We start from the raw sequence: 18760 nt of genomic DNA, 5'->3' as shown, positions 1-18760 counted from the left end.
CCACCACATTTACACCACAGGTCTCCAACCAGTCCTTCACCATCTCTTCACTGCACTTAAACAGAGGGTGACTCAGGAAGGAAGTTGAAATAAATCAAATCAGACAACTTGAAGAGAATAAAAAAACTTAACATCATTAGTAGAAACAAGGAACTTTAGATGCTGGTTTATACCAAAGATACAAAGCGCTGGAGTAACTCAGGTCAGGGAGCATCTCTGGAGAAAAAGGTTGGATAATGTTTCAGGTCAGGATCCTTCTGCGAGCCATCATTGATTGATTGCAAATCAGGGTGGAGTAAAGCAAAAAAAAGCAGATTCTGGATTCTGGAAATCTGGGGAGAGGAGGAGGGGGGAGGGATAGGAAGGGGGGATGAGCGATGGGGGGGGGGGAGTAGTGATGGGGGGGGTGGATGGGGGGAGTAAGGGAGGGAGGGGGGGGGGGGGGGGGGGAGGGGGGGGGGGGGGGGGGGGGGGGGGGTGGGATGGGGGGGGGGAGGAGAGGGGGATGGGGGGGGGTGTGGGTGGGGAGTGGGGGGGGGGGGGGGAGGGGGGGTGGGGGTGGGGGGGTGGGGGGGGGGGTGAGGGGGGGGGATGGGGGGTGGGGGGGGGGTGAGGGGGGGGGGGAGGGGGGGAGGGGGGAATGGAGGGGAGGGGTGGGGGATGGGGGGGAGGGGGGGGGGAGGGTGGGGGGTTCTGGTCACTCCCCCCCCCCCCCCCCGGGTACAGGGGCCGTTCCGACGGGAAACGAAACGTCCGTCGACGATCCTCTCCCGCGGGTCGTCGACGTGGGAATGGCGCCGGTGCAAGGGTGAAGCCGGACTGGTCCCCGTCACGTGCCGGGGGAGCAGCTGGGTTGGCGGTTGGCGGTTGGCGGTTGACGGTTGGCGGTTGGGGTTGGCGGTTGGGCGGGAGGCAGCTGCACTCTCGGCACCGGGCTCGCTCGCGGACGAGCACACTGTGTGCCGGGGGGGGGGGGGGGGGGGGGGGGGGGGGGGGGGCAGCTGCATCTCACACACACACACTGTGAGTCTGCGAGCCTGCTGCTGCCTCAGCTGTAATGTGGACAAGTGTTTGGGCAGCAAAACCCGTCCCTCACGCTTGGTTCAGAGGGACGGAGTTGTGGCTGCTCTCACTGTTTAAGGAGTGAGGTTGAAGCCAGTGATGGAAGTGCAGACACAGACACAGACCCCCCACGTTGGCTCGGAGTTAGTTAGTGTGGGCTTGATGCTGCACTGAATGCAGCCGCTCTCAAACTGTCCCTCCCTGCAGCAGCAAGGTGAGGCTGATGGGGGCTTTGGACAAATGACAGTGGCCACATCCCAGGAGTTTAAAAATCTTTTATCATTTACCTCAATCTACATACATGACCACTGCTTTGTTTTACAAGTGGCCACAACCTATACGTGTTGCTTCAATGAGCTGACAGGAACTTGAACTTGGGGAAGAGAGAAAGCGGGAGAGACAGAGCGAGAGAGACGTCACTGACGACCGTGATGTGCAAAGATTATAGAGGAGCTATAAGATCTTTGGTCCACACCAGCCGTCGCCGACAGCACACAATGTGTACACAAGCGTGAGGTTTGTGCCTTTATCTGTACTTTACTGTATTTTGCTGTAGTAAAGATAGTTGTTTGTAGCCCAGAATGTTATTTCCTTATTCATTAATCCCAATCCTCGAAACCTGTTTTTCTTGCATCACAAGCTGTGTTGGAGCAGCAGCCATTAATTCCAAACAAGAACCAAAATTCAGAATTGTTGTTCTCATGTACATTGGAAACTATAATCATTTTGGAATTTAAAGCACAGCTTTGCAAACAGACAGGGTGTCTACTGAGACAATTGGATGTTTATTGACCTACAACAAACCCAAATTCTTCAGCTGAAGATACATAGATAAATAGAAAATAGGCGCAAGAGTAGGCCATTCGGTCCTTCGAGCCTGCACCGCCATTCAATATGATTATGGCTGATCATCCAACTCAGTATCCCATACCTGCCTTCTCTCCATACCTCCTGGTCCCTTTAGCCACAAGAGCCACATCTAACTCCCTCTTAAATATAGCCAATGAACTGGCCTCAACTACTCTCTGTAGCAGAGAGTTCCAGAGATTCACCACTCTCTGTGTGAAAAATGTTTTTCACATCTCAATCTTAAAGGATTTCCCCCTTATCCTTAAGCTGTGACCCCTTGTCCTGGACTTCCCCAACATCGGGAACAATCTTCCTGCATCTAGCCTGTCCAACCCCTTAAGATATTTCACACTGCTGTATTAGAGATGAAGGATTATCCAGACCAGACTGATTTGTCACTTGGCACATCAAGAATGGTCATGGGCATAAAAACAAAATGCTGGAGTAACCCAGCAGGTCAGGCAGCATCTCTGGAGGAAAGGTAAAGGTTACGTCTCAGGTCAGAACCCCGAGGGTATCATCGGTAGAAACCAGCATCTGCAGTTCCTTCCTGCACACATGGCCATGGGGATATTTGTATGCCTGTTAATAATTGGGGTATTTGTGTACTCAGAGTCAGCCCTCACAACAGTAATGTGTGTAAGAATGGACTGTAGATGCTGGTTTAAACCGAGGATAGACACAAAAAGCTGGAGCAACTCAGCGGAACAGGCAGCATCTCTGGTTTCGGACCCTTCTTCAGACTGGGAAGCTTTTAGACCTGGCTTTGAATCATTAATCATTGTTTAATGGAGTTTGAATAATCAGAGGTGGCTTGGCAGTTACAATATGACCTCATTGTGATTCTGCGAAGTTTACTTGTCTGCACTCAAAAAGTTAAATCTCAGTAGATAGTACCTGGGGAGGGGGTGGTTTGGGTGGGAAGGGACGAGTTGACCAGGGAGTTTCAGAGGGAAAGTTCTCTACGGAAAGCAGAAAGGTGAGGAGTTGGGAAGATGTGGCCAGTAGTGGGATCCCATTCATTGTTTATTGTTGTCTCTGTGTTTAAAGCCAATATAAACTTGATGTACTTCGAGTTTGGGAAATTCTACCGAGAGGGTCTTCATTAGAATGTGTTTCTCTTTTACATCAACCAGCTTCAGCCACTGAGTGACTCTGTTCAAAAGGGCACAACAGTAGCTGATTAGTTAAATTTCTTCAGCAGTATTTGAAACTCAATGCCACGTGGTTAAGATTTTATGTTCCAAAAATAATTGATTCATTTGAGGGAGAGCAGGAATATTGGAGAGGTGAAAGATACCCAGAGAGATGAACTTTAAATAGTGTAAGTAGTTTTGCTCAACAGCTGTGTGTTGTGGGGGTACACAAAATTGCTGGAGAAACTGCAGCAGCATCTATGGAGCAAAGGAAATAGACAACCTTTAGGGCTGAAACTCTTGGGATTCTGTGAAACGGATGTCTACCGATTTGACCATTCAGCATTAAATTAGTATATCTTCAATAAGCCTGCGATTCTACCCCAATCTACATACAAAAGTCAGCTATGTTTATAAAACTAGCTATTCTTCTTGGTCAAAACACAAGGTTAAATCAAGCACTGAGCTAGTCTCGAATGAAAAGTTTATCTTATCTGGACCACTCGTGACCCATAATTTATTGGGTGCTTCTAATTGTACCCAAGCATTTTCCCAAACATCGAATTGTTTTTAAGCCAGCAGCTTGTGGACACGTGGTGCTGTTAGCAGACATCTCCATCTTTACTGCCAAGCAGCTTTGGTTAACCCTTACAGGGGGCGGGGTGCAGGGGGCGGGGTTCAGGATGCAGGGTGCTTGTGGGATGAAGCGTTTCAGTCATGAGACTATACTGGAGAGGCTCAGCTTGATTTCTTGCAGCAAGGAGGCAGATGGTGATGTAATCGAGGTGCACAAAATGACGAGGGTCAGAGATAGGGTAGGCTGTCGGAAGCAGTTATAATGGAACCCGTTTAAAGCCGGAGGGCAGATGAGGAGTGAAGGGGATTGAAGGGCATCGGAGGAAGAATATTTTCATCCAGCGGGTCACTGAAGGCTCAATGATATATGTATTACTAGACATATATGTTCACACGGGAGGGCTGGTCCCCCAACGCAATATTCCACCTCTCCAATATTGGTGGCCAGTTTGGGGAGGGGGTGCTTTCTGGAGCGCTTGTATGGGCACTGTGGGCTGAAGGGACATGTTAGTATGGACATTGTTGGCCAAATGGAATCTTGGGGTGGCAGCTCAGTCACTCAAGTCTGATGTGCTGGCAGCTCACTAACGGCTGGTGGGCTAGCAGTTGACTCGCGGCTATTCCTTGAAATTCCATTTCAAGCAGGGTGCAAGGCAACCAAATTCAATTGCAGTTTCATACCACTTCAAGTAGGGTGCAAGGCCACCAAATTCAGGTGCAGTTTCCTACCACTTTAAGCAGGGTGCAAGGCAACCAAATTCAAGTGCAGTTTCCTACCACTTCAAGCAGGGTGCAAGGCCACCAAATTCAGGTGCAGTTTCCTACCACTTTAAGCAGGTTGCAAGCCCACCAAATTCAAGTGCAGTTTCCAACCACTTCAAGCAGGCTGCAAGGCTACCGAATTCAAGTTCAGTTTCATACCACTTCAAGCAGGGTGCAAGGCCACCACATTCAAATGCAGTTACATACCATTTCAGGCAGGGTGAAATCACCACAAAACACCACATAAATAGTAAGATTAAACGAGAACTTACCAGGTCGAAGTTTGATCTGTATTTTATGAGGAGTAACGTTGAGGGAATACGTGAAGAACCCGCCAGTACGCATGCGTGTCATTCTTCAAAGCAGCGGAGTGAATCACAGATACCTGTAATGACTTAAGCATAGTAAGATTAGAGAAAAGATACCAGTCGTGTTTATGATCAAGGGTGGGAGCGGAGGGCATGTATTCCCTCAACGTTACTCCTCATAAAATACAGATCAAACTTCGTACTGGTAAGTTCTCGTTTAATCTTACTATTTTACTTCGGAGTCACGTGAGTGACTACATGAAGATTTCAAAGCTCTGTGATTCAAGCCGTGGAACGAGTCCATCATCACGTCTGCCTTGGTTTTGGGGAGAATAGTGATAACATATTAAACATCAATATGATATATATAAATAACCATAAAGTTAATAATAATTGATAGCCCCTGTTTTTTGGGGTAAATTATGGTACAGAAACTTAACAATGTTTCTGAAAAATTCCAGTTTCCATTACTGGTTTGTTATAATCTTTAGAATGTTCTTTCCGATGGCCATCCTGCAGTCCTGAGGATTTTATCCATAGGAACCTCCAATTTAAATGCTGCCGACGTTGCTGCAGCCTGGTGGAGTGAGATTTTAACCCAGTTAGTGTTTACACCAACTTTGGTCAATACTATGTTAGCCATTTAGCTGGCCTGGCCTGTTATTCTTTAATGAGGCTGTCTGTAGTTGATGAGAAGTTCCTCTTCTGTGCCACTGATGGTCTTGGTTTGTTCCATGTATATTTGTAGATGTCTCACAACACAGTCAATCATCTGTAGGGTAGGCTCTAAAAATGTTATTTTAAGGCCTGCTGACCCCTGTCTGTTTAGTTCCCTAATTCCTGAATATAGAAGTGTAAGTTGCCAGGTGAACTGGTCTAGTTATCCAGCCTTAATTTGGTAGGGACTGAGTCCTTAGTGCCGTGACCTAAGCCATCAGCATGACCGTTTTGTAAAATGTCAAAAAGCTGTAATGACAGCGCTGTGGCTGGAGCCCAGTTCTTTAACAACGTTAAGACGATGCTGATGTCCCATATTTGGGAATACCCGGTCTTTGGGGAATTCCCATAAAAGTGTCCCCCATAAGCTGTTGTTTCGTTCTCTTGCCATAGGTAAGTAGATGGACCACTTCTGGCACAGTTGATGTCACTAATACTAAGCCCCTGTAGGTTAACAAAGCTGCCAAACAGGCTGGATGATGTATTATGGTTGCAACACATCTCCCATTAGTTTATGTATTTTAGACATTGTCTTTAGGTTGATTGTCTGTGGCCCGCTGTGATCATGTCCATTGCTCTGGCCGTCAGTCCCAGATGTAATAGCGGCGCTTTCAGACTCTATGATTTAAGCGATTTATATGTTCATGGCACGGGTGGTTTTCCCCATACTTCATCGTCTGTTTAGGATGGTGCTGCATGGTTCTAATCTCATTCCCAGTACCACCGAGAACCATGGTTGGGTAGGTCAGTCGGGTACTATTAAAAAACCCCTAGTACCCCCATTGATGAGGTTGCCAAATTGTGTTTGGCCAGATTGTTACATGATGTAGATTCCCTTTCACCCATGTGCTACTACAGTTGATATGTGCTACCACAGTAGTATTGTTAATTTATAATCTAATAACCTGTTTAACATATTCCAGAGCAACATGACTTTAGGCCATGAAAAAACACCCAACATTTCCAGGTAGTTATGCCCAGTGTTAGTAATAATGATGCTTCCTGTGTATTCCATCTTCCTCCACAGCTGGAGATGGAATTGGTAACACACCATCCTAGTGCATAGCATGCATATGTAGGACCATAGACTGGTTGCTGACAATGATAGGATTGGAGCAATGCCCAATGTTATCTTTCCACCATTTAGTTCCAATATGGCTTCTGTATGGCTTCATCATTCTATCGAAATGATCACCATTAATTTTAAGAGCGCATATTTTGGCCCTCTGTAAATCTTTATAATGTAAGGGTCTGAATTATGTGGCTGGAAACCATATTCCCAGTACCACCTGTTGCCAAAATTCTTGCTACCAGTCTGATGGATGGTTTATCCTCATGTCAATGATTTTGCTGTATGCCTCTATTAAGGTTGTAACCTCTGTTGGCAAAGTTACTGACATGTGGAACTGAGTTATTGGTGAACCCCAAATAATCCCTTTAGTTTGAAGGCTTTAATTTTGATTTAATTGGATGGATAATTAATCCTAGTTTCCAAATAATTGTTAAGTGGCTGTTACCGTTTGTTCAGCCCGTCCTAAGTTTCCGCACAATTAGTATGTCATCCAAAGAAGCCATTACCATTGTGTGGCTGGTTGTTATATTTTGTAAATAACCTAGGTGCTAATGTAAACACATTAGGTAGTGCTCTATACTGCTAGAGCTGAGCCATCCAATTAGATAAAAATAACGTCCGTGGTCACCTGTTATGGGTACTGAAAATAGTAAGCATCCTTTGAATCAATGCTTGCCATTTTCGTTCTTAAAACGAATATACTTAACAATAGAAAAGGTTCTTAACGAATATATCGTATTATTTATTTATTTATTTTATTTTTTTAATATATGGTCCCTAGATAAGGGACATATCAGATATTTAAACTGATAAAACCAGATATTATGCTTGATCTTGGCCAAAAAGCCGAGATCTGATCTATGTTTGATGCGTCAAGCGCCATATCCTATTTTGTTAGGAAGGGAATGCGTAGATAATAATTCTTCCCTTACAATGCAGCTAAAACCCATCTGTTGCTGATGTCCAGTGTCTGTATCCCATATGACATATTTGGTAATTGGTGATTATGTCTGGATACGAGTAGATCGGCATCTGGTGTTCCATATCGTGTAGAAACATCAGCAAATACTATAGCCCAATATCCATTTGGTGTTCTCCTCCAAATTCCTCTCTTGATATATCAGCTGGACTAGAAGATTATGTGTTGTAAAATTCTATTGTGTATCCCCGGATACTGTTTAAGATATGAGTGTCAAAACGTTATTTATTCGATGTCTTCTCGCACCAACCTCCACTCTGGTTTTACTGTTTTCATCTGGATCCCCGAGGCCGTGTGTTGTGGGTGTACACATCTTCAGATATAGGGGCGATACCTTTGAGGATGATGTTTGGACGTTTAGATGAGCTCCAATTTGGCTTCATTGTCCAACTCCTTGACCTTCTAGATCGGTCACCTCCAAATAAAAAGATTTTGCTAGGAGGTTTCGGGTTTACACAGGCCCGCGTCAATCCCGGTTGGATGTAACCAAATGCATAAATTGATTAGTTTAGTACATTCAGGGATTTACAATCCCCAGTGGCAAGTGACAGCTATGGTGTCAGCTAATGTTTGCCCCTGCAGTAGATAGAAAACATATGGTCTATGCTGGCTTCTAACCTGGTTTGTAGATCTTCCCCAGTTAGCTTTACTCACAGCTGTACTGTTGTTCCCCCTGAAACATAGACAGACATTCCCGTGTGACTTCCCAGATGGGAATGGAATTTGTCAGTAAATTTTTGGACTGCTAAATCCTTCAGTCACAACATAAGTATTCCTGTATTTCTATCAGGAAAGGACCAATAATGCACTCTATGTACTTTGTGACTTAGAAAAGGCATCACCTCATTATTACAGCTCTTACATCTGTTTACCTGTCCAGGGTTTGCCCTAGACTTGACCCCAGCACTCTTCTGACAAAAGAGTCTACTGGGGGGAGAGAAGCATGATTATAGCCCTATAGAAAAAGGTGCTGCTTCCTTCTCCCTAAGTCTGTCTTTTCCTCAAGCACTTCCCTGTAATAGTAGAAGTGAGATACAGCCCTGTATAAGGTGCTGCTATGGGACTTACCCACTCGAGGATTTGTTCTTCTTTTTTGGACCTGCATCGCTGCAAACGCGGTATGTTCTCGCAGGTGCAGGTCCCGCAGTGTCAACGCGTTGCAGTGCTCACGGGCACCGAGTCCCCTGTAGTGCCGTTGGCCTGCGGTGCTCCAAAGCGCGGTGCAGTGCTCACGGCACTGAGCCGCCCGTACTACCATTAGCCTGCGGTGCTCCAACGCGGTTCAGTCCTCTCGGGGAGCTGGCCGCTCGCAACCGCAGGTATGGTAGTTTTAACGCGGTGCAGTGCTCCGCACTGTGCCGCTCCTTTCCCACTTGGGCCTGCGGAGCTCCAACGCGGTGCAGTCCTCTCGGGGAGCTGGCCGCTCGCGGACGCAGGTTCGGAGTTTCAACGCGGTGCAGTGCTCCGCACTGTGCCACCCGTATTCTCCTTGGGCCTGCGGAGCTCCAACGCGGTGCAGTCCTCTCGGGGAACTGGCCGCTCGCGACACAGGCCCAGCAGCTCCAACGCGTACCCGGTGCTCACGGGCACCGACCGCTCGCTGCTATTTTTAGTTTCTCAGCCCCACGGACCCATGTAGTGTAGGTCCTTTGGGCTGTTGTCCGAGTCGTCAGATTGCCGGCTCCGGAGTGCTCCATCGGTTGTCGGCGACCCGTACCCTTGCTGGAGCTGAAGTCGCACCGGCTCCCGCTAAGGGAGATTGTCGTGCCACCGGCCGTTGCTGGCTGCCTGCTCCTATATAGCAGCTCTCCCCCGCCAGCTTTCCACAGCCTTCCTGTAAACAAAGGTAAGTAAAAAAGAAACAAAGTTCTCTTACCTACTGTTGCAGGTTTCCAAACCTGCCGTTTGGGAGGAACGTCCTTCCTCCCCCAATGACTCGTTGCAATGCGTGTAGCGATAATGACACGCATGCGTACTGGCGGGTTCTTCATGTAGTCACTCACGTGACTCCGAAGTAAAACACCACATAAACACCACATTCACAGTTCAGAAGATATTCAGTGTGTTCAGTTGATTCACAGCTCAGACAGTCGTGACCTCTCTCTCTCCCCCATCTTGCAGAGACTGCGCCACAGCCACACTTACGGATTTTATAATCCCTCTCCCTCCAACTGGAAGGGGCGTAGCCTTCATGGCGTGATTGACAGGAGAGAGATTCTCAACAGTTTTTAAACACTAATACCACATTTATTTTTCATTGATGGGAAGAATCCTCTGCACCTGATGAGTGGCGAGGAACTGAGAAAGATATACAAAAATCACAGCCGTAATTGGTAGCGTTTTATCTAAAATCAATCTTCAGTGCAAACTGGAAGTTGTCAAGTTTCCACCAACAACACACATTTTCAAAGCAGTTACCACCACCAACAACAGCCATTTTTTTTGCAGTGCAGCCTATCAAAGCAGTTACCACCACCAACAACCATTTTTTTTCAAAGCATTTCAAAGCAACATTTTTTTTTCATTTTCAAACCACATTAATGGCACTCACAGTTGAGTAGACATGTGTTAATTGATCAGATTCAGATTCATTGTCAGTGTACAGTACAGAGACAACAAAATGCAGTTAGCATCTCCTTGGCAGAGCGACATAGAATATGATTTCAATAAATAAATCTATTTCCTGTGGGAGGAGTGTCCGGGGGGGGGGTGTGTCATTGTTGAGTAGAGTGACAGCCGCAGGGAAGAAGCTGTTCCTGGACCTGCTGGTCCGGCAACGGAGAGACCTGTAGCGCCTCCCTGATGGTAGGAGGGTAAACAGTCCATGTTTGGGGTGAGAGCAGTCCTTGGCGATGCTGAGCGCCCTCCGCAGACAACGCTTGCTTTGGACAGACTCAGTGGAGGGGAGTGAGGAACCGGTGATGCGTTGGGCAATTTTCACCACACTCTGCAGTTCTTTCCGGTCGGAGACAGAGCAGTTGCCATACCATACTGTGATACAGTTGGTAAGGATGCTCTCGATGGTGCAGCGGTAGAAGTTCACCAGGATCTGAGGAGACAGATGGACCTTGTTCAGTCTCCTCAGGAAGAAGAGACGCTGGTGAGCCTTCTTGATCAAAGTTGAGGTATTGTAGGTCCAAGAGAGGTCGTCGGAGATGTTGGCCCCCAGGAACCTGAAGCTGGAAACACGTTCCACCTCCGTCCCGTTGATGTGGATGGGGGTGTGCGTGCCGCCCCTAGACCTCCTGAAGTCTACAATGAGCTCCTTGGTCTTCTTGGAGTTAAGGGCCAGGTTGTTGTCAGTGCACCATGCTGCTAGGCGCTGGACCTCCTCCCTATAGGCCGACTCATCGTTGTTGCTGGTGAGGCCAATTACTATTGTATCATCTGCATACTTGATGATGGTGTTAGTACCATGTACAAGTGTGCAGTCGTAGGTGAAGAGGGAGTAGAGGAGGGGGCTCAGCACACAGCCCTGTGGAACGCCGGTGTTCAGGGTGAGGGTTGAAGAGGTGTGCTTGTCTAACCTAACAGACTGGGGTCTGTTGGTTAGAAAGTCCAGTATCCAGTTGCAGAGGGAGGGGTCGATGCCCAGGTTACCGAGTTTGGTGATCAGTTTAGATGGTATAATGGTGTTGGATGCTGAGCTGTAATCGATGAACAGCATTCTTACGTAAGTGGCTCTGTTGTCGAGGTGGGAGAGGGCGGAGTGAAGTGCCGTTGAGATGGCATCCTCCGTACTCCTATTCTTGCGGTAGGCAAACTGATAGGGATCCAGTGTGGGGGGGTAGGCAGCCTTTGAGGTGTGCCAGGACCAGCCTCTCGAAGCACTTGGTGATGATGGGGGTAAGTGCAACTGGGCGGAAGTCGTTGAGGCTTGCCGCAGTGGAGTGTTTTAGCACTGGCACGATGGAGGTGGTTTTAAGGCACGTGGAGACAACTGCTTGGGCAAGTGACAGGTTGAAGATGTCATTCCAGACGTCTGTCAGCTGCGCAGCACAGGCCCTGAGGACGCGCCCGGGGATGCCGTCAGGGCCAGCAGCCTTACGTGCATTAGTGCTACTCAGTGCCACATACACGTCATAGGGGGTGAGTGTGAGGGGTTGGTGATCAGCAGGGAGCACAGCCTTAATGGCTCTAGATTGTCTGTCTCTAGATTGTCCCTGTCGAAGCGGCCATAGAAGTGGTTAAGCTCCTCAAGGAAGGAGGCGTCGCTGGATGTGGGGGTGGTGTTGGTGGGTCTATAGTCCGTGATGACCTGGATGCCTTGCCACATGCATCGGGGGTCGGATGTGGAGTTGTTGTTGAAGTTGAATTGTTATTCAGAGCTCAGAGAGACGTGACCATCTCACTTCCTCCATCTTGCAGAGACTGAGTGAGGCACAACACTTCCGGGTTTATAGTCCCTCCCCCCCTCCCACCAGCATGGGCAGCAGAGAGAATGGCGTAATCTTTTAAAACATTAATATCTCTCTGATTTTTAATCGATTGGAAAAATCCTCCGGCCAGTCCGGCGGAGGGGGGCTCTGAACGAGGTGGCCAAAAATGACGGCCGTAAGTGGCGGCGTTCTCTCCGAAATCACATTGCAGTGAGTCAAAAGCGGTCACGATCTTACTTTTAGTAATATAGATTTAGATATACAGCAGAGAAACAGGCCCTTCGGCCCAACTCGTCCATGCTTTCCCCTGTGACCAGTGGCCTTGTTACAGAGGCAGCACCACAGTTCACTACTTGGGGAACAAGGCTCTCTGATTCTGTTTCTCCTGTGGACACAGACACCTCTGTGCACCATCCCCACTGGATAATGCAGCCGGTGAAATATTATCCAATGTTGTTAGGCACTGAGGATCAGATAACACAATCCCAAATGAAGGGCAATTAATCTGGTCCCAAAATTCCTGATACTGCTTTTTGTTGTTCTGACAACTTGGGCAAATTGCTCTCTCTTAACTCCTGTCGACGATGTGCTTGGGTGAGGGGGAATTGGGCAAGCGGGCAAAGTGTCAAATACCAAGCTCATTGTTCCTGTCTGGGACGTCATTCAACCATGTTGCTCAACGAAGATCTATGGATCTAATGGGACACCCTGCCAGTGTGGTGGTGATGGAGACAGACACTAGAGTGGTGTTTAAGAGGCAGGATAGGCAGACATTGGAGAGATATACTTCATGTGCAAGCAGAGATTATTTAACTTTGCATTACATGCAGCACTGACATTGTGGGACAATAGGCCTGTTCCTGTGTGTACTTGTTCTATGTTCTAACTCCAGAATAGTTAACATGGCACTTCAGAAGTACAGCGTTGGTGGGACTCAGTAGCCCTTGTTCCTCTGCTGGGGACAACTGGTGTCTCTTGTCCTTGCCTTTGTCAATGCTGCTCATCCAACATCCACTGCCCACTGATATCCTCTCCGGCCGTGTACTCAACTCCATGGTGATAAGAAATGCCAGAAACAAATATGGTTCTAATCAAAAGATAGACACAATAAGCTGGAGTAACTCAGGCTGGAGTAAAGCGGGACAGGCAGCATCTCTGGAGAGAAGGAATGGGTGATGTTTCGGGTCGAGACCCTTCTTCAGACTGGCTGAAGCTTATTGTTACTCCAGCTTTTTGTGTTGTTCTTCGGTTTAAACCAGCATCTGCACCTCCGTCCTGCACATGGATCTAAACAAACTTCTCTCCTCCAGCAGAAAGCGATGGCACCCGCTGTGTATGAAGCAGTGGGCTCCAAAAAGGACGGAGACTCGGTGGTGAAGGTAAGTCCAGAGTGCCGTGTGTTTAACGGTGGAGCCAGCATGAGCAATGCTGCTCCAGAGTGTTTGCTTTTGTTGACGTTTTTATGCTGGGAATGTCGCCATTATTTCCCAAGTGGCAATTCCCAGGCAGTAAACAAACATGAGTTATACATGTAGGCCATTTGACCCTCAAGCCAGCCTCTCCATTCAACCCAATCATGGCTGATCTTCTGCCCCACCCTCGCATCCCCAATGTCCACGACTCTGTTGATGGCTTTTGGATGCAGTTGATGACCCAGCCCTTCAGATGAGAGATTTGTAAAAAGTGAAGAAGATTCTCCTTCCAACGTCAGTCCAATATGGACTAGCCTTGTGTTGAGATAGTAGTTCTTATTCCTTCACCAGGGAAATTCTCCTTGTATGCTCGATGATGAGCGTGTGCACTGTAGATGTCTGCTGACGACACAAAGATTGGTCAAGCAGTAAATAGCAAAGTACCGAGGGACATAGATCAATTGGAAAGTTGGGTGGAGCAGAGGCAGATGGAATATAATCCAGACAATAGGGGCTAGCTTGGATAGGGCATTTTGGTCAGCATGGCATAGTTGGGGCCAATATTCCTCGAAATATGTGCATTTTAAGACATCAACAACGAACAGGATACTGTATACAGAGTAGATAACAGGGGGTCCAGGAGTGTTGATGTTCAGAGAGACTTTAGGGTACGATCATAGTTCACAGAAAATGGCGACACAGGTAGTTAGGGTGGAATCGAGTGTAAGATTTGGAATGTCACGTACTATTTGTCAGGTCTGGTTTCCACACCACAGGAGGGAGAACAGAGGAAATTCACCAGGATGTCCCTGAAAATGGAAGGCTGAAGTTATAGGGGAGATTGGAAAGGCTGGGTTTATTCTTACTGAGATGTAGGAGACTGAGGGTTGAATTATAGAGCTATGAAAATTGAATGACATAGATAGGGCGGATAGTCTTTCTCCAAAGTCTAAAGCTGGAGGGCACAGGTTTAACATGAGGAGGGGGTAGGAGATCTGAGTGGTGTTATTCAGAGGATGGTGGGTATATGGAACGAGCTGACAGAGGACACCAATGACATTTTGAAGATATTTAGACAGGTACTTGATAGGAAAGGAGAAAAGGGATATGGGACTTGCAATCCTGCTCCAAGAGACTCACAAAAGTGATGGCTCACATCTGAAGATCACTGGTTATACCCCGGTCGCCTGCACCAAGAGCGACACCCACGGGATTGCCACTTTTGTAAGGAACACAGCAAAATGGAAAGCGATTGCAGTGTCCCCTCCTGACTCCAACGTGGAATGGGCAACAACGCAAGTCGAAGGTGTCACGGTCATCAATGTATACAAGCCACCTTCTACCAAGCTCCACAAAGACTCCATCCCCACCTTTGGTTCGCCCTGCATCTGTGCCGAAGACTTTACCTGCCACAGCACCACGTGGGGCTACCGTTCAACTAACTCAGATGGCGCTGCACTAGAAGACTGGGCCTAAGCTACTGCCGTTCAACTCCTGTACGACCCAAAACAACCGGACAGCTTCCACTCCGGCAGGTGGAACACCACTACCAACATTGACTTGGCTTTTGCAAACCTGAATGGACTATCCCTACACCGTATCATCCTGGATCACTTCCCGAAATCACAACATCGCCCATCTCTGATTATCCCGGACAACCCCATCGAGGCAATACCAACCAAACCTGCGAAGAGGTGGAATTTCCGTAAGGCCAGGTGGGACCAGTTCACAAGTCTGGTGGACTTCTGGATCGACAGCCTTCCCACCCCCACCTCCACCAATCTGGACAAAGCCTACTCAGCCTTCTGCAAACTCCTCATCAGGGCAGCAAAGAGTTCCATTCCTCGCGGCTATCATTGCCGGTACATCCCCACATGGGACGAATAGTGTGACGCATGCTACGACGCATTCCTGGACGCTGAAACTGGCGAAGAGGCTGCCTCCAAGGCGACGGAACTGACAATCCGCCTCGCCAAGAACCACAGAGAGTGGTGGGAAGAGACAGTCCAAGGAATCGACTTCACACACTCCAGTAGGGTGGCTTGGAAGACCTTCAATCGCATCACTGGTCGAAGTACCCGCCCAAAGCATTGCCTTGTCACAGCCAACTCCACCGCCCACCAGCTCCTGGCCAACGGCCACTTCAAAGACGTGGACAAGAATCAAACTCGTTCTATCAAAGAGGAAACCACTAATCTTTGGAAAGCTCCAGGTGCTGATGGGTTCCTGTCAGCAGCCATTTCCTCTGCAGAATTCTCTCCTGTCATCACTCAATTGAAATGCGGAAAAGCCCAGGGTCCTGATAACATCCCCCCAGAATTCCTGAAACACTGCGGTCCTAAATGCCAGGTCTGGCTCCGTGAGTTCTACTCCTCTTGCCTCATTGGTCAGTCCAGTCTGAAGGTCTGGTGGAAAGCCACCGTCATTGCGCTACCAAAACCAAACGAGCGAGTGTACGATGCAAGGATCCATCGGCCCATCTCACTCCTCTGTGTCCCGTACAAGCTTCTCGAACGGCTTCTCCTGGCCTGGCTCGATCCAATCGTTGACCCCCAACTACCCGCTGAACAAGCCGGATTTCATCCAGTATAAAGGTATATAACCGTTTTATATATCACTTAGGGCTCATGTTGTCGACCTCCCCATGGTGAGCCCCGTCAACTGACCTCAGTCAGGCAAACGACAACAAACAGAGACAACAGCAGAAATAACAATGAACAACAACAGTTTGCAGCCCTAATGCAACCTCAGTCGCCGCAGCTCGGCGCCAACCAGGAACGTGCGCCCTTTTTTAGGGCGGGCATCTACCGATATCCAACCGGATGGCATCACCCTGCTGCAGCTGAATGCGGAAAACCTCACCAAGGCCAAGACCACCATCATTGAACATCTGCTACAGACTTACAAAGCCATTGCAATCCTGCACCAAGAGACTCACAAAAGTGATGGCTCCCATCTGAAGATCACTGGTTATACCCTGGCCGCTTGCACCAAGAGCGACACCCACAGGATTGCCACTTTTGTAAGGAACACAGCAAAATTGAAAGCGATTGCAGTGTTCCCTCCTGACTCCAACGTGGAATGGGCAACAATGCGTCGAAGGTGTCACGGTCATCAATGTATACAAGCCACCTTCTACCAAGCTCCACAAAGACTCCATCCTCACCTTTTGTTCGTCCTGCATCTGCGCCGAAGACTTTACCTGCCACAGCACCACCTGGGGCTACCGTTCAACTAACTCGGATGGCGCTGCACTAGAAGACTTGGTCTCAGCTCCTGCCGTTCAACTCCTGTATGACCCAAAACAACCGGACAGCTTCCACTCCGGCAGGTGGAACACCACTCACTACCAACATTGACTTGGCTTTTGCAAACCTGAATGGACCATCCCTACACCGTATCATCCTGGATCACTTCCCGAAATCACAACATCGCCCATTTCTGATTATCCCGGACAATCCTATCGAGGCGATACCAACCAAACCTGCGAAGAGGTGGAATTTCCGTAAGGCCAGGTGGGACCAGTTCACAAGTCTGGTGGACTTCTGGATCGACAGCCTTCCCACCCCCACCTCCACCAATCTGGACAAAGCCTACTCAGCCTTCTGCAAACTCCTCATCAGGGCAGCAAAGAGTTCCATTCCTCGCGGCTATCATTGCCGGTACATCCCCACATGGGACGAATAGTGTGACGCATGCTACGACGCATTCCTGGACGCTGAGGCTGGCGAAGAGGCTGCCTCCAAGGCGATGGAACTGACAATCCGCCTCGCCAAGAACCACAGAGAGTGGTGGGAAGAGACAGTCCAAGGAATCGACTTCACACACTCCAGTAGGGTGGCTTGGAAGACCTTCAATCGCATCACTGGTCGAAGTACCCGCCAAAAGCATTGCCTTGTCACAGCCAACTCCACCGCCCACCAGCTCCTGGCCAACGGCCACTTCAAAGACGTGGACAAGAATCAAACTCGTTCTATCAAAGAGGAAACCACTAATCTTTGGAAAGCTCCAGGTGCTGATGGGTTCCTGTCAGCAGCCATTTCCTCTGCAGAATTCTCTCCTGTCATCACTCAATTGAAATGCGGAAAAGCCCAGGGTCCTGATAACATCCCCCCAGAATTCCTGAAACACTGCGGTCCTAAATGCCAGGTCTGGCTCCGTGAGTTCTACTCCTCTTGCCTCATTGGTCAGTCCAGTCTGAAGGTCTGGTGGAAAGCCACCGTCATTGCGCTACCAAAACCAAACGAGCGAGTGTACGATGCAAGGATCCATCGGCCCATCTCACTCCTCTGTGTCCTGTACAAGCTTCTCGCACGGCTTCTCTTGGCCTGGCTCGATCCAATCGTTGACCCCCAACTACCTGCTGAACAAGCCGGATTTCATCCAGTATAAAGGTATATAACCATTTTATATATCACTTAGGGCTCATGTTGTCGACCTCCCCATGGTGAGCCCCGTCAACTGACCTCAGTCAGGCAAACGACAACAAACAGAGACAACAGCAGAAATAACAATGAACAACAACAGCTTGCAGCCCTAATGCAACATCAGTCGCCGCAGCTCGGCGCCAACCAGGAGCGTGCGCCCTTTTTAGGGCGGGGCATCTACGGATGTCCAACCGGATGGCATCACCCTGCTGCAGCTGAATGCGGAAAAACTCACCAAGGCCAAGACCACCATCATTGAACATCTGCCCCACATGGGACGAAGAATGTGATGCATGCTACGATGCATTCCTGGACGCTGAAACTGGCGAAGAGGCTGCCTCCAAGGCTTAAGAACTGACAACCTGTTTCAACAAGAAGCGCAGAGAGCGGTGGGAAGAGACCTGATAACATCCCCCCAGAATTCCTGAAACACTGCGGTCCTAAATGCCAGGTCTGGCTCCGTGAGTTCTACTCCTCTTGCCTCATTGGTCAGTCCATTCCGAAGATCTGGTGGAAAGCCACCGACATTGCGCTACCAAAACCAAACAAGCGTGTGTACGACACAAGGAACCATCGACCCGTCTCACTCCTCTGTGTCCTGTACAAACTTCTGTACTGGACGCTGCACTACCCACCAAATGGTCAAGCTGACCAATGACATCAAAGACAGTTTGGAAAAGGTTCGCAAGGCGGGCATCACACTGGTGGTCCTCACCGTCACCTATGATATAGTGGAGCACCAGGGCCTGATCTTGAAGCTCCTCCACACCATTCCTGACCGCAATTTAGTGTGGTTCCTTGCTAACATCCCGGCCAACTGCAGTTTTGTAATCAAGACCAGCGACGGACAATCTAGCCGACTGCAATGTCTAAGAAACGGAGTCCCCCCAGGGCTCGGTACTGGCTCCCATGCTCTTCAATCACTTCATCAGCGATATGCCACGCACGAACTAGCGCCAGTATGGATACGGAGATGACCTGGCCCTACTGCATTCGGACAGGAGTTGGTCAAACATGGAGGATGTGCTTTCAGTGGATATGGAACTTTTTGCGGGCTGCCTTAAGACCTGGAGACTAAAAC

The 18760-nt window shown here is 48.6% G+C and overlaps 1 long non-coding RNA gene and 1 pseudogene across 1 annotated transcript in view; one reads left to right on the top strand and one right to left on the bottom strand.

The window, feature by feature from the left end:
• Nucleotides 1-1347: 1347 nt before the first annotated feature.
• Nucleotides 1348-18760, top strand: part of LOC129715494 (uncharacterized) — a 28812-nt gene continuing 11399 nt past the window's right edge. Inside the window, exons 1-2 of the long non-coding RNA XR_008726508.1 lie at nucleotides 1348-1578; nucleotides 13154-13219. This is a non-coding gene — a long non-coding RNA (uncharacterized LOC129715494). The remainder of the gene's footprint in view (nucleotides 1579-13153; nucleotides 13220-18760) is intronic.
• On the bottom strand, nucleotides 7231-7340 carry LOC129715495 (U2 spliceosomal RNA; annotated as a pseudogene).

Source organism: Leucoraja erinacea, unplaced genomic scaffold (assembly GCF_028641065.1).
Source record: "Leucoraja erinacea ecotype New England unplaced genomic scaffold, Leri_hhj_1 Leri_1205S, whole genome shotgun sequence".
Classification (NCBI taxonomy): Eukaryota; Metazoa; Chordata; class Chondrichthyes; order Rajiformes; family Rajidae; genus Leucoraja; species Leucoraja erinaceus.
This window is presented reverse-complemented; position numbering and strand designations above follow the sequence as displayed.